Source organism: Aquarana catesbeiana, linkage group LG11 (genome assembly GCF_042186555.1).
Source record: "Aquarana catesbeiana isolate 2022-GZ linkage group LG11, ASM4218655v1, whole genome shotgun sequence".
Taxonomy (NCBI): Eukaryota; Metazoa; Chordata; class Amphibia; order Anura; family Ranidae; genus Aquarana; species Aquarana catesbeiana.
The window spans coordinates 276,948,498-276,961,414 of NC_133334.1; the positions used below are offsets into that span (position 1 = coordinate 276,948,498).

The window sequence follows — 12,917 nt, forward strand, 5'->3', positions numbered from 1 at the left end:
GGAAAAGCTCCACCATAGGTTAACTGAAAAAAAAATGGATGTAGGGGTGTTTTATACTAACCTGCTCTGTAATAGTTTTGCACAGAGCAGCCCCGATCCTCATCTTCCCGGGTCCCCCACTGACACTCCTGGCCCCTCCCTCCTGCCCCCATAGCAAGCAACTTGCTGTGGGGGGGCCACCTGAGCAGGCTCGCTCCGGAGCTGCTGCTCTGTCCATTCAGACACAGAGTGTGGCTTGGCCCTGCCCTTGCTCGCAGTCTCATTGGCTCACTGGCTGTGATTGATGGTAGCAGGAGGCAATGGCTCCCGCTGCTGTCTCAGCCAATGAGGAGTTGAGGAAAAGCTTAAAGATGACGCAGGTTTATTTTACTGGTATTGTTATCTTATGGTATTAATGTGTCGGTGTAAATCAGGGATTTGCAATTAGCGGACCTCCAGCTGTTGCAGAACTACAAGTCCCATGAGGCATAGCAAGACTCTGACAGCCACAAGCCATGGCACCCAGAGTCAGAGGCATGATGGGACTTGTAGTTTTGCTACAGCTGGAGGTCTGCTAATTGCATATCCCTGGTGTAAATGATCTGGTTCCTGGGCAGGCGGCTTCTACACCATATGGTAAGAATTACCCCTGAGCTTGTGAGAGTGTTTGCTGGGTAAATGGGTAGTATTGTAGATGGTGAAAGGTATGAAAAAGATGGTAATGCGCGTCCCGCTGCCTCAGCTGACCAGGGGTGGTCTGGAGAAGACTGTGTGGAAGGAGGTGGATGGAGGACACGTGATCAACCGCTTACATCAAAACATATTTGGTTTAATCATGTATAATGGCAGGGGCGTAACTAGAAATAGCAGGGCCCCATAGCAAAATGTTGTATGGGGCCCCCCTGCAAACAGCCCCCCCCCCCCCCCCCCAGCTGCCCTAATGTCAATGCAGCGTGACCTGTGCCACATATAGCGTGACCTGTGCACAATGCAGCGTGACCTGTGCCCAATGCAGTGTGACCTGTGCCCAATGCAGCATGACCTGTCCCCATACAATGTGACCCGTGCCCCATACAGCGTGACCTGTGCCCAATGCAGCATGACCTGTGCCCAATGCAGCATGACCTGTCCCCATACAGCGTGACCTGTGCCCCATACAACGTGACCTGTGCCCCATGCAGCGTGACCTGTGCCCCATACAGCGTAACCTGTGCCCCATACAGCGTAACCTGTGCCCCATGCAGCGTGACCTGTGCCCCATGCAGCGTGACCTGTGCCCAATGCAGTGTGACCTGTGCCCAATACAGCATTGCCTGTGCCCAATACAGCCTGGTCTGCCTGTGCCCCATACAGCCTCACCTGTGCAGAGGAAGAGGCAAGCCACCCGGATCAGCAGAGAGCGGGATTAGCTGTAATAGCTTTCATTTGAATTTCCCGTCTTCCCAGGGCTCATCGTCACATAGCCCCACCTCTTGGCCTGACGCCTTTGATGACGTCACATGTCCCGCATTTGATTGGCGTTCTGTCTATCAAAGGCGCCGGGCCAAGAGGTGGAGCTATGTGACGTGAGCCCCGGGAACACTGGAAGTTCTAATGAAAGCTATTACATCGGGCAATTCAGCTCTCTGCTGATCCGGGTGGCTTGCCTCTTCCTCTGCACAGGTGAGGCTGTATGGGGCACAGGCAGACTAGGCTGTGTTGGGCACAGGCAACGCTGTATTGGGCACAGGTCACGCTGTATTGGGCACAGGTCACGCTGCATGGGGCACAGGTCACAGCTTGCCTCTTACTCTCCTCTCTCTTCCCCTGGCTGGGAGACTGTGCCTGCGGTGCTCTCATCCTCACTGGGCCCCACTTGGCTGCGGGCCCCATAGCGCCCGCATGGGTCGATATGGTGGTAGTTACGCCCCTGTATAATGGGATACAAACAAACAAATATAACCATCTGAATAATACAAATATTACTTTCATAAAAACAGGTGACAAAATATACACTTAAAGGTTAAAATGGGGATATGCCCATGTAGAGGCAGATGTTTAAAAAAGGCTGACGCGTTTCGAGGGTGACCTCTTCATCAGGGCCTGAGAGAACGGGAACTCAGTCTGTGTGAGCCCAGTAGGCCGACATGTGTACATGGGGAGGAGTGGCTATCAGGAGGGTATATCCTGTGATGTATAGTTACTTATTCTGAACTCCATAACAGTCCACATCCAAACGTTCTAGGTGGAATATAGCTCAAAAACAGGATAGTGAGGAGCACATGGTAAGTGTGCGCTGTACACTACAGACTGGAGACATATACGTGTCGGCCTACTGGGCTCACACAGACTGTGTTCCCGATCTCTCAGGCTCTGATGAAGAGGTCACCCTCGAAATGCGTCAGCCTTTTTTAATCATCTGCCTCTACATGGGCATATCCCCATTTTAACCTTTAAGTGTATATTTTGTCACCTGTTTTTATGAAAGTAATATTTGTATTATTCGGATGGTTATATTTGTTTGTTTGTATTCCATTATACATGATTAAACCAAATATGTTTTGATGTAAGCGGTTGATCACGCGCCCTCCATCCACCTCCTACCACACAGGGTTCTACACCCCCGAGGATCTCCATGGTCTCCTTGGCTTGTAGTGTAATGTAAGAAGGGTTGAAATGTAAGCTCCACGCCACTGCTAAGAGGTCCAGATACATTCAAGAAATAGCCAATGCTTTATGGGGGGTCTATGTACCCCCTTCATGGGAGCTTGACTGGCAACCAAGTGAACAAACCAGTAGTGAACTGGACCTACAATGGTATTTATTCCAGTGTGAGTTGAAAGCAAAGGCTTTTGGTTTGTTCACTTGGTAGCCAGTCAAGCCCCGGTGAAGGGGACACATAAGATACAAGACCAATGACCCTACACAAGAAGAAAGAGCAGCAGTGAGTGGTCTGGAGATGTCTCACGCTGGATTGTTGTACTGATCTGAAAGAAATGAACTCAGGATACCACGAATCAGTACAATCCGTGACACACATTCACATCCACAAGCAACTTAGTGAAGCAGAAATCTCATTCTATATCTACTAACAATAGATGGAATCAGAAGCGTCATGTTGATAAATACATTCAGTAACACATGACAGGGGTCTACACTTGGGCCTGGAACAAGGGGTGGGCAGGAGGGACAGCTGCCCTGGGCGCTGGATGACTTTGTCCCTGCACTGCCTATACTGAACTGATAGGTGGTCTGAATGACTCCTTCAGCAGGAAAAAAAAAGTTATTTTTTCTGTTTATAAGTAAAAAAAAAAAAATGGTGACTGGCCTACACAGAGATGAAAGACATCCTCGTACACAGGTTGTGCCTGTTTATCTGCAGCCCTCTCTTCTCTACAGCCATTCAACATGTAGAATGTATACAGCTTATCTCTGCAGAGCTCAGTAAGGACTGCTTGGAGGGAAGGGACACCCCCCCCCTCTTCACACAGCACACAGGAACAGAGCTGAGGCTGCCAATCACAGGCGGTGTGCTGGAGCTCCCTCCCCTGTCACCTTTTTTCTCTTGGTGTCAGGAAAACTTCTCAGAAGTGACTCATGCAGATAGCAGAGGAAAGAGGCAGCAGACAGAAATGACACCTGCTCTGGGTTGAGACGACAAGTACACACTACAGAGCAGAGGTAGGCAACCCAGTGGCGTACTAAGTGGGGGGCGGGGGGGCGGGCCGCCCCGGGTGCCACACACTGGGGGGGTGTCAGGCCGGCGCCCCCCACTCTCCGCAACTGAAGCAGAGACAACGGGCGAATTTAAGCAGCGCAGCGGCACGGCGCGGTGACAGGCAGTGTCAGGTAAGAACACAATACACACATGGAGAACCTTTAGTGGCTTTGCAAATGTGGGGGGGGGTGTTTGCCGCACCCGACTGACACCCGTGTGACACCTGTTGGCGCACCCGGGACCTGCAATTATCCCCTTCTCTCATGGTCGCGCTGCGGCTCTGATCTGTCTCGGCTGTCTCACACAGCTGAGCAGAGTGAAGCCGCCAGCGCCGCCTCCCCCCTCCTCGGTGTAGTCTACACGTGTCTGTGCATCATGTCCCAGGCTGATCATCTGAGCCGAGGCCCAAAGTACAATATTGTTGAAATGGGGGCGTGTCCAGGACAACCTGAGTTCAGATGAAGTTGGATGAACGATGTGGGCCATCAGACTGAGGACCTCTAGTGGTAGGAAAAAAAAACTGTGGGAAAAATCCCTGGATTGAAGGTGAATATCGCAGCAGAGTTGATTTTTTTTTCTATCTTTTAACCACTTCCGGACCGTCTCATTCACGCCGATATACGCCGGCACTTTAAAGAGGAATATCATTGTTATGGCAGCAGCTAGCTACCACAACCCCGGTATCCTCTTCTTCGGTGAGCGGTCCAGTTTCAGATAAAAGTGGTCTCTGCGGCGCGGATTTGCCGCAAAATCACTTTTATCATTGGTGGGACAGGCCCCCCCCCCTCCCTAACAGGGAGAAGGATCCGATCGCCTCCGCCGCTGCCGGTGGCTCCGGTAAGCGGCGGAGGCGATCGGATCATTCTCCCTGTTAGGTATGGGAGAAGGGCGGAAGTGACGACAAAATGTCACTTCCGCCCATAGCTCCTAAAAGGGACATTTTAATTTTTTTAAATAACATTTTATTTTTATTTTTTATTGCATTTTAGTGTAAATATGAGATCTGAAGTGTTTTTGACCCCCAGATCTCATATTAAAGAGGTCCTGTCATGCTTCTTTTCTATGACAATTCCTTGTAATAGGAATAAAAGCGACACATTTTTTTTTAAAGAACAGTGTAAAAATAAAAAATAAAAAGTAAAATAAATAAGAAAAAAAAACAAAAATTTTTTTAACGCTCCCCGTCCCGCCGAGCTTGCGCGCAGAAGCAAACGCATACGTAGGTCACGTCCGCATATGAAACCGGTGTTCAAACCACACATGTGAGGTATTGCCGCGATCGTAAGAGCGGGAGCAATAATTCTAGCCCTAGACCTCCTCTGTAACTCGAAACATGCAACCTGTAGAATTTTTAAACGTCCCCCCTTTGGAGATTTTTAAGGGTGAAAGTTTGTCGCCATTCCACGAGCGGGCGCGCGATTTTGAAGCATGACATGTTGGTTATCAATTTGCTCGGCGTAACATTGTCTTTCACAATATAAAAAATAATTGGGCTAACTTTACTGCTTTCTTATTTTTAATGCAAAAAAGTGTATTTTTCCCAAAAAAGTGCGCTTGTAAGACCGCTGCGCAAATTTGGTGTGACAGAAAGTATTACAACGAGCGCCATCTTATTCTCTAGGGTGTTAGAAAGATTTAAAAAAACTATATTGTTTGGGGGTTCTAAGTAATTTTCTAGCAAAAAAAAAAAAACAAAACTGATTTTAACTTAATCATAAGGCTCGGTCCTGACCTGGACATTTTATAGCTAGGCAACGCCTATCCTCATATTGATTGGTGGTTCCAAATTAATTATAACGACTGCAGTAGGTAACAGACTCAAAAGATACACTCCGCATCTTTCCAAATAACTGTTCTGCTTTATTATGACGCAATTGAAGGTTTTTATACACAGGATTACGTAGGTATCACATTAATATTACAATTGTACTTGTGTGGTAACAAGGGGCGTAACATAGGCAGGCTAATTCTAATCAGGAATCGAAAAAGAATGCAAACATGTTCTGAAAACATTATTAGTGCCCTGTGCACAGTGAGGGCAGTGTGCAATACATAACAAATGGAATACAATTATATACAAAATACTTACAAATTTCCATTACAGTCCTTAAGTGGTTAATTTGCTATTCGCTTTTATTTTGTTATTTTTTTGGCTGGAGTTCTGCTTTAAATGTGCATGGTGGGTGTAGTAAGGTTAACAGTATATTTTCAACTATGACTATGCTGAAAAGTGAATTGCGGCAATATGAAACTGGATGAATTTCTTTTTTTTTTTATATAATTTGAAAAAGAAGATTATTATAATGAGTATTATAATTATTTATTAAAATCTTCTAAAATGAAAAACTACATTTTTTAAAAAAAAATCATCATATAATATATAATATAAGATCATATAATTTATAATATTTGAAAATTTTCAGTTGTTGTTGATTGACATATCCGTGTTTGATCGCTGTACATCAGAGGGCTGAATACGCTACACACTGGCTCCCTCTAATGTTGAACACAGAGAATGCTCAACAGTGGCCCGACCAGATCTATTGCATTCCCTCTCAAAAAGGGACCTCAATTAATGGCACAGGTATTGATGGACTTCAAATATGCGCTTGGGGCGAATTCATTTGATCCTCAGGGCAGTAAGAAGTTGTCACATACTTCTGTCGTTGCTCTTTAACCACTTAAAGTGGGGTTCCACCCAAAAAAAAAAAACTACATGAAAAATTAAAAAAAAAAAATACAAAAAAACATTTGGATATTTTTTTTTTTTTACTGACATCTAAATGCCTGTTGCTAGGGGGTCCCCCGTAGTCTGCCTCTTCCAGTGCCTGGGCTCAGCTCTGCTCCCTCCCACTTGTCAATCATCTGGGACCCATTACAGGTCCCAGGTGACTGAGCGGCCAATCACGGCGCGCGGTGCCGCGCGCGCATGTGCAGTGGGTGCCAGGCTGTGAAGCCACAGCCCGTCGCCCACAGTTGCAATGCCGGCGCCGCTGAACGGAGGGGGAGACGATCGGGGCTTCGATCCCCCCGCATCGCTGGACCCAGGGACAGGTAAGTGTCCAATTAAAAGTCAGCAGCTGCAGTATTTGTAGCTGCTGACTTTTAATTTTTTTTTTTTTTTTTTTTACTGGACCTCGGGTGGAACTCCTCTTTAAGGACCAGAAGGATTTGCCCCCTTAATGACCAGGCCATTTTTTTGCAATACGGCACTGCGTCTCTTTAACTGACAATTGTGCGGTCGTGCGACGTTGTACCCAAACAAAATTTATGTCCTTTTTTTCTCCAGAAATAGAATTTTCTTTTGGTGGTATTTGATCATCTCTGCGGTTTTTATTTTTTGTGCTATAATCAAAAAAATACCGACAATTTAAAAAAAAAAACAAACAAACAATATTTTTTACTTTTTGCTGTAATAAATATCCCAAAAAAAAAAAGCAAAAAAAACGAAATTTCTTCATCAGTTTAGGCCAATACGTATTCTTCTACATATTTTTGGCAAAAAAAAATCACAATAAGCGTATATTGATTGGTTTGCGCAAAAGTTATAGTGTCTACAAAATAGGGGATATATTTATGGCATTTTAAATTTTTTTTTTACGAGTAATGGTGGTGATCTACAATTTTTAGCGGGACTGCGATATTGCAGCGGACAGATTGGACACCTTTGACACTTTTTTGGGACCATTGACATTCATACAGGAATCAGTGCTATTAAAATGCACTGATTATTGTATACATGTCACTGGCAGTGAAGGGGTTAACACTAGGGGGTGATCAAGGGGTTAAATGTGTTCCCTCGTGTGTGTTCTAACTGTGGGGGGAGGGGACTGACTAAAGGAGGAGACAGATCGCTGTTCCTAATTACTAGGAACAGCAGATCTGTCTCTCCTCCCCTGTCAGAACGGGGATTTGTGTGTCTACACACACAGATCTCCGTTCTGGCTCTTGTGCCTGCGATCGCGGGTGGCCGAGGGACATTGCGTCCCCCCCCCACCGTGCAGCGGGCGCACGTGCCCGCTATGACTCTTAAAGAAACCGACGTACAGGTACGGTGATTCGCGGGAACGAGCCAACATGCCGCTGTATAATGACGGTGGCTGGTCGTCAAGTGGTTAAGGCTCCATTCACATTTGTGCGACTTCAAAACCGTGCGATTTCCACTGCGACTTTACAGTGCGTCTTGATGCAACTTTGGATGAGTGCAACTTTGGCTTTGACCATGCGGCTGTGTGTGCTCTACAAAGTTGCATGTATATCATTCTGGTGCAACTTTAAGGGTTTACATTGAAGTCCATGGACCTCACGTCGCATGAAATTCAGACCAGAGTAGTGCAGGAACTACTTTTAAGTCACACAGATATGAATGGTACTCATTGGAAAACATGGGGAGCGACTTGTTATGCGACTTTGGGGGTCAAGAGTCGCATGACAAACCGCACAAGTGTGAATGGGGCCTAACGCCTCGTTTACAGTTGTGTTCCACTCTGAAGAGAGATCTGCATTTGCATGGCTCTTCAGAGAGGATTTGGAAGGCGGTGAGGAGGAGGTGCATCGCCTTCTCACCACTTGTCTGAACCCCCTAAATACCGGACTTCAGCTGCGTTCATTGCGTGCCGTTGTGGCGCGGCCCCCTTCCCTTGAATATGCCACCTTTTTCGGGTGGTAGTACCTGCCATATGCGAGATTGGCTATCTTAACAATCAATCAAAATGCACTTCCTGTGTGTGGCACGTCGGGTGATTGGATTGTTGACTAGAGATCACTCATTCTGATCGGAAGGGATTGTTAGGAAAATAAATCGATTGTTTATCAAAGTGCATATGGCCACCATTAAGACCTGATTGGGGAGATTAGGTAGGTCCCCATAATGTAAAGTTAAGGTAAATCTAAGATACCTAAGGCATTTTTCTGCTTTTTACATTGGTGACCTTTTGAATTGTACAAAAACGCTGCAAAATCACAGTAAAAATTGTGGCAAAAATCTGTAAAATCACGCGACTTTCCACCTGAAAATGATACCCTCAGGTGTGAATGCAGCCTCAGGCCCCTTTCACACTTTTGACACTTGTCCTGCGACTTGGGACTGCAAAGTCGCATGATAAGTCCTACTCCCCATGATTTCCAATGAGTACCATTCATATCTGTGCGACTTCAAGTCGCACGACTTCAATGTAGTCCCTGTACTACTTCATAGCTCGCAACTGTCCCTGATTTCGAGGGACTGTCCCTGATTTGGAGCAATGTCCCTCCGGCCCTCTTTACCTCTCATTTGCCCCTCATTTTGGTCTGATCTATATAGTTATATAAAAAAAGCACTTTTTATCTTTCAAAAAGTGTTTCCCAGAGCTAAACCTTCCATCCAAATTCTAAATTGCTGCATTTGTACATTTCAAAATCCAATATAAAGGAATAGTAGTGGAAAAAATAAGTCCTTATGGATTTAAAGAACCTTTTTTTTGGTTTATTCTCCTTTAAGGGGGTGTGCCAGGGGGGGCGTTTATTGCGTTCTCCGGTATTGAATGCATTTATTGCAGAAGCTGAGGTAATCATTTACCTACAATCACATTTTTGTTTTATGATTGGGAGGAGTCGGGTGGAACTATCCCGGGGACTCTATATATGAACTGTGGATTGAATATTACAATATCTTCTGCTAAACATTATAAGAAAATAACCCGAGAATTGGGAAGAATCTCCATAACTGACCCCCACATACTGCCCTACTGATCCTCATTTCCAGGGACTGTCCATCTTCCAGAACCAGATCCTTCTGTCTCTCCTTTTCTATTGGCTGTTCTTCATTTTGAACTGATGTTTAGAACATTATAAAATAAAAGTATTATTTGGAGACCAACTGTATTGGGTCTTTCATCTATCCTATAATTCAGGGGTCTCTAAACATCCTCAACAAAGGGCCCGTTTACTGTCCTTTACCATTTCAGTGGGAGGAATAGGGCCCCATCCATAGGTGTGCACACGGGGTGTGCCGGGTGTGCCTAGGCACACCCTAATCACCCCCTGTTCGTGTAGCTGTATGCCAGCTGTCTCCCGAGTTCTCCTGTGAAATGCTGCAAGAATGTACAGCGCTTTCACATTGAGCAGATCGCCAGGCTTGTAAGAGCCGCTCAGTGCCATAAACTGTCATGTAATGTCCCTGCTTGCAAAGACCATCTGTCAAAACTCGGGGGTGATGTCGGGGGTGGGCGGGGCCAAACAGCTATCATACACCAGCCAATGGGATAGGGGCTGGGCGGGCCACTCCGTATGCGTGACCCCGCCCCTTTTAAAGCAGTTCAACCATTGGCTGGTGTTTGAAAGCGAGGCCACATACACAGTGAAACTTCCCTTCTTCTCTATCAGTGCCAATCAATGCCACTTGTCAGTGCCAATCAGTATCATCCAATGCCACCTATCAGTGCCACCTGTCAGTGCCAATCAGTGCCAACCAATGCCACTTATCAGTGCTAATCAGTGCCATCTGTCAGTGCCAGTGCCACCTGTCAGTGCCAATCAATGCCACCTATCAGTGCCAATCAGTGTCACCTGTCAGTGATAATCAGTGCCACCTATCAGTGCCAACTAATGCTACCTATCAGTGCCAATCAGTGCCACCTGTCAGTACCAATCAGTGCCAACCAATGCCACCTGTCAGTGCCAATCAGTGCTGCCAATCAGTGCCAGCCAATGCCACCTATCAGTACCAATTAGTGCTTCCAATCAGTGCTGCCAATCAGTGCCAGCCAATGCCACCTATCATTGCCAATCAGTGCCTATCAGAGCTGTCTATCAGTGCCTATCAGTGTTGCCTATCAGTGCGGCCTATCAGTGCCAACCAATGCCACCAATCAGTGCCCATCAGTGCTGCCTATCAGTGCTGCTAATCAGTACTGCCTATCAGTGCCAACCAATGCCACCTATCAGTGCTGCCTATCAGTGCAAATCAGTGCTTCCACTCAGTGCCACCTATCAGTGCCAATCAGTGCCCATCAGTGCTGCCTATCAGTGCTGCCTATCAGTGTCCATCAATGCTGCCGTTCAGTGTTGCCTGTCAGTGCCAATCAGTGCTCATCAGTGCTGCCTATTGGTGCTGCCTATCAGTGCCCATCCTTGCTGCCTATCAGTGCTGCCCATCAGTGCTGTCAATCAGTGCCAATAAACGCTGCCTATCAGTGCCAACCAGTGCTGCCCATCAGTGCCAATCAGTGCTGCCTATCAGTGCTTCCCATTAGTGCCAATCAGTGCCATCTATCAGCGCCACTAAGCAGTGCCTATCAGTAGCCATCAGTGCTGCCAATCAGTGGTACCTATCAGTGGCCATCAGTGCTGCCAATCAGTGTCACCTATCAGTGCCAATCAGTGCCCATCAGTGCTGCCTATCAGTCCCCATGAGTGCTGCCAATCAGTGCCCATCAGTGCACTGATTGCAGGGATGGGGAGATGAACTCAGCAAACAGGCACATTGTCCAATAGGGGTCGGCCTGGTGGGGCACAACTGAAATCTGTTGATGTTTTATTAATGCCACATGCCAATATTTAGTATAATAGGTAATCAATCACCGCACTACTATTTACTGTGATCTCTGTACATTGCAGGGATTGTAACAAACTTTGTTGCAGATTCCGACCTTTTGTTATTCTGAAGAAAGAGTTGTTTGTTTGTCTGTGTCCATGTGCAAAGTGAATGTGACTGGGAGTAACTTTATAATTATCAATCAGCTGATGCACTTGCAGGTGAGGAAGAGGGAAGGGAGAGGAGAGGAGAAGGAGAGGGAGAGGGAAGGAGAGGAGAGGAGGAGAGGGAGAGAAGAGGCAGAGAAGAGGGAGAGGAGAGGGAGAGTAGAGGAGGAGAGGAAGAGGGAGAGAAGAGGGAGAGGGAGAGGAAGAAAAGAGGGAGAGGAGAGGGGGAGAGGGAAGGGAGAGGAGGGAGAGGTAAGGGAGAGTAGAGGTAAGGGAGAGGGAAGGAGAGAGAAGAGAGAGGAGAGGGAGAGGAAAGGGAGAAGGGGAGAGGGAAGGGAGAGAGAGAGAGAAGAGGAGAGGGAATGGAGAGGGAAGGAAGAGGGGAGGAGACGGAAGGGAAAGAAGAGGAAAGGGAGAGGGAGAGGAAAGGGAGAAGAGAGGGGAGAGGAGAGGAGCGGAGAGGAGGGTGATGTAAGAGAGAGGGGAGGGAAGGGAGAGGGGAGGGAGAGAAAAGGGAGAAGAGAAGAGAGGGAAGGAAGAGGGAGATGAGAGAGAAGGGAGAAGGAGAGGAGAGGAGGGGAGAGGGGAGGAGAGGGAAGGAAGAGGGGAGGAGAGGGAAGGGAGAGAAGAGGAAAGGGAGAAGAGAGGGAGAGGAAAGGGAGAAGAGAGGGAGAGGAGAGGGGGAGGAAAGGGAGAAGAGAGGGATAGGAAAGGTAGGGGAGAGGAAATGAGAGGGGAGGAGAGGGAGAGGAGAGGGAGAGGAAGGGTGAGATGAGAAGAGCAAAAATTACACCCCAAGGAGAGGTAGAGGAGAAGAGGAGAGGGAGAGCAGAGGAGAGGAAAGGGGAGAGGAGAGGGACAGGAGAAGAGGGGGAGAAGGAGAGAGGAGAGGGAGAGGAGGGGATAGAGGGAGGAGAGGATAGAAAGAGCAGAGGAGAGGGTGAGGAAAGAAGAGGAGAGGAGAAGAGAAGAGAGTGAGAAGGAGAAGAGGGGAGGGGAGGAGGGAAGTGGATAGAGAGAGGGAGTGGAGAGGACAGGGGAGGGAGAGGGAGAGGAGAGTGAGAAGGAGAGTATAGAGAGAGGAAAGGAGAGGGAGAGGAGGCCAGAGGAGGGGAGAGGAGAAGAGGGGGAGAAGGAGAGAGGAGAGGGGAGAGGGGAGAGGGAGAGAGGAGGGGATAGAGGGAGGAGAGGATAGAAAGAGCAGAGGAGAGGGTGAGGAAAAAAGAGGAGAGGGAGAGGAGAAGAGAAGAGAGTGAGAAGGAGAAGAGGGGAGGGGAGGAGGGAAGTGGATAGAGAGAGGGGGTGGAGAGGACAGGGGAGGGAGAGGAAGAGGAGAGTGAGAAGGAGAGTATAGAGAGAGGAAAGGAGAGGGAGAGGAGGCCAGAGGAGGGGAGAGGAGAGGATAGAGAGAGGAGAGGAAAGGAGAGGGAGGAGGGGGAGAGGAGAATAGAGGGAGAGGAGAGAAGGTGATAGAGGGGGTGAGGAAGAGGAGGGAAGAGGAGAGGAATAGAAGAAAGGAGGAGAGGGAGAGAAGAGAGGGGGAGGGAAGAGAAAAGGAAAG

At 47.6% G+C, this 12,917-nt stretch overlaps 1 protein-coding gene across 3 annotated transcripts in view; it reads left to right on the top strand.

Annotated features, from left to right (window-relative positions):
• The first annotated feature begins 1,511 nt into the window (after positions 1–1,511).
• The window catches only part of LOC141112812 (uncharacterized), a 32,189-nt gene continuing 20,783 nt past the window's right edge, over positions 1,512–12,917 (top strand). The window contains exon 1 of one of the 3 annotated variants that reach the window (XM_073605876.1): positions 1,512–1,641. The gene's annotated coding sequence lies outside the window, so the exon portion shown is untranslated. Of the gene's footprint in view, positions 1,642–12,698 lie in introns of those variants that run through there. The other 2 variants (XM_073605879.1, XM_073605875.1) reach the window with 2 other exon arrangements.